Raw genomic sequence first — 3,222 nt, forward strand, 5'->3', positions numbered from 1 at the left:
TGTAGGGGGGACATCAGAGCTTTATTCCAACACGGAGAAGAGAGGGAAGGAGGCTAATATCCAGGCTGAGCCTCTGGGCTGCCCAACTGAACACAAGGCTCTCCCCAGGAAGCCCTGTGAGTCTCTGGGGTCCCTGTCAGCCCCTGTCCTGGGAGATGAGAGGGAGGAGGGGGGCATCTGGCCGTAGCAGGTTCTCGGCCATTCCATTCCCCAGCAGCCCCTCTAGGGTCAGGTCAGCAGCCAGAGCCCCCGAGGGCTCAGCTCACAGCAGTCGGGGCTCTGGTGCCGGCACCGGTGGAGGAGAAGGGCCTGCGGTGGTCCAGGTAGCAGCCCCTGCCCCAGAGCTGGGGCCACAGCAGGAAGAGACTGGAGGGGGACAGGGGGCTGGGCACTGGCGTGGGCACTTTAGGGGACACTTAGGTGGCCATTTGGGGGGTGGGGCACTTAGGGGATCCTTGGGAGGGGGCTGGCACTGCTGCTGGTTTTGCTGGCAGGACATCTTGGTAGGAGTTCAGTTAACCTAAAAGATGAGGAAACTCTTTAAATATTCATAATTGTACCTCTTTTAAAATCACTATCTATATGGAAGAGGAATGATGTTTAGATCATAGTTACATCAGTGACCTGAAGCAACTGCATCTTTCCTCCAGATGAAAATACATGGATTAAAAAATCAACAGGCTGAGCTTATTCTCCTTCCAGGGGGGAGCTGGGATTGCCGCCTCCTCACATGCCAACACCAAAATTCACAACCCCTCGGTGTGCACATTCCCTCAGTACAAGCCTGTGCTCCCCGCTAGCCGTCCAGGACAACTAGGAGTGCTCTGGGATGTGTTTAACCCAGCACCCCGGAAAGAAAAGGGCCTGGTTTGAAGCATTATCCATTTCTATGGCGTAAATATTCCCAACTCGGCTCCTGTCCAGCTGTGAGTGACTCTCCTGAGAAGCCCTCCCACCTACCCTCTCAGGAGAGAAGTCAGGACTTCTGTCCTACTGGCCCTGTAGAAAGAACCCCGGCCTCAGCCTCAGAGGTAAGCTGTCAGGTCAATCATCGACACTTGCTGTAAATGTTGATGAAGCTTCAAGGTGCGAATCCTCCCTGGGGACTTCTGGCATTTTTTTTTTTTTTTTTTCTCCATCCACTTGACATCTCAATCCAATCCCAGGGAGAACAGTGTCATCCAGCACCTTGGTGACCTTATAGCACCCCGCCCCCATGCTGAGCCTCAGGGAGGCTATTGAACACAGAACAGGTACATATAGAGATACAGATGTATACACGTACATACACGTACACATAATAGCAGAAAATAATATAATAACGAATGATTGCTGACCTCTTATTTTGTTCTAGGTATTGTTCTAAGTGCTTTACACATATGACCCCATTTGATCCTCCTAATAATCCTGTGATGTAGGTACTACTTATATTCCCACTACACTAAAGAGAAAACTGAGGTTCCTAGGGTTAAACAAATTGCCCAAGTGCACACAACTGGGAAGAAAGTTTAGACAATTTGACCCCCAAAATACAATCACAATTCATTCTCAATCATTTCAGTATAATATCAACAGCTTTCTCAATCTGAAGTGCTAATAAATTTACACGTAGATTAGATACACTGGCATATACATACTCCATCTGTAATGGCTTTATAAGAGAAGCTATAGTCCACCGAATTCTTTTTGGATGTGAGCATCATACATAGTCCCAGAATGTCAGTTTTCCTGTATGGCCCCAAATGTCAATTGTTTTGTTTGGTGGGGTTTCCAGTTCATTGATAACTATGCTTTTTTTTTTTTTTTTTTTTTTTTTTTGCGGTACACGGGCCTCTCACTGTTTGTGGCCTCTCCCGTTGCGGAGCACAGGCTTCGGACGCGCAGGCTTAGCGGCCATGGCTCACGGGCCCAGCAGCTCCGCGGCACGTGGGATCTTCCCGGACCGGGGCACAAACCCGTGTCCCCTGCATCGGCAGGCGGACTCTCAACCACTGTGCCACCAGGGAAGCCCGATAACTATGCTTTTTAAATTACTTCCTCATATCAGGTCCCTGACAACCTTATCATCTGCTTAACATCTTTTCTATGTAATACCTGTGCACTTGCTTCTCATCAAGTCAAAGATGGAACTGATCATTTTTCATGACCCAAACAGTACTAATTATAGGCTATCATGGAATAAAACTATCTTAATCAGATACCATCACTACACACACACGATAGCTTAAGACCACTTATATTCAGTTTTGGTATCTTTTTAATCACTGGAATCAGAAGACGTTTTAGATGAATACGTAAGCATTAAGGAAATACTTACCAAACACTGCATATCTGAGCCTTGGAATACCTGTGACCAAGGCACTTATTCTCAAGAGATTCTGGGCTGAGCAAATTAGATAAAGATCAAACAGATCTCATGAGAGTACAAGAGAGAGGGATATGCTCAGATGAATTAAAAGAGCAAAGCATTTCCAAAGGGAAAAATTCAAGGATTTTTGTAGACTGCCCCTACTAGTAAGGTCAAGAGTCAGAGTTCATTATCTCACTCCCACACACACTCAACAAGTACTCACTGGCCACAAGGCCGACTCTGGACACCAACATGCCTTAAAGAAATACAGCCTCTCCCCACCTTGACTGTATTCCACTGGAGAGACAGAAGTTTGACAAGTGAATGGAAACACAGAATTAGTAATTATAGGCCTTCAGGTGGGTGGGGTCATTCCATTGGAGGTCTTCCAATGGTGCTGGAGACCCTCACTGAGACCAAACCCCATTCCCAGGCCTTCCCCGAATGACAGTGCCAGCGGTCCAGCAAGGATGGGTACAAGATTGCTTTCTAGCTCATTCCACCTCATTCGTCAGAGGGCTGTATAAGCTAGTGGAGGAGGGTCACACAACCCTGAGGTTGTGGAGAGGGCAGGACAGTGAAAATCCACACAGGCATCCTCTCCTGATCCCTGCACACCTGACAATGGGCTTCTGTTCTAATGTGTGGTTGTCAAAGAGCTTAATTCTCTTAGCCTTCTCTGTGCATAGGAAGGATCTAAGAATCCGAAAGGGTGGCTCTATGTTTCCTTAATCTGAACTCAAGTAAGCCAGAGCTTTCCTTCGCAAAAATCCTTTCAGTTAATAGCTAACTTAGCAGCAAAGACTGAACACAAACTTGTAGCTAATATGATATTTTATTGAAAATGCATTTATGAAATAATATCCAAATTC

General features: G+C 46.8%; 1 pseudogene across 1 annotated transcript; it reads right to left on the reverse strand.

Moving 5' to 3' along the window:
• Positions 1–233: 233 nt before the first annotated feature.
• On the reverse strand, positions 234–499 carry LOC307194019 (late cornified envelope protein 2D-like; annotated as a pseudogene). The gene has a single exon. The product of its transcript is annotated as a late cornified envelope protein 2D-like (transcript).
• Positions 500–3,222: the final 2,723 nt, after the last annotated feature.

Source organism: Stenella coeruleoalba (assembly GCF_951394435.1).
Source record: "Stenella coeruleoalba genome assembly, chromosome: 1".
NCBI lineage: Eukaryota > Metazoa > Chordata > Mammalia > Artiodactyla > Delphinidae > Stenella > Stenella coeruleoalba.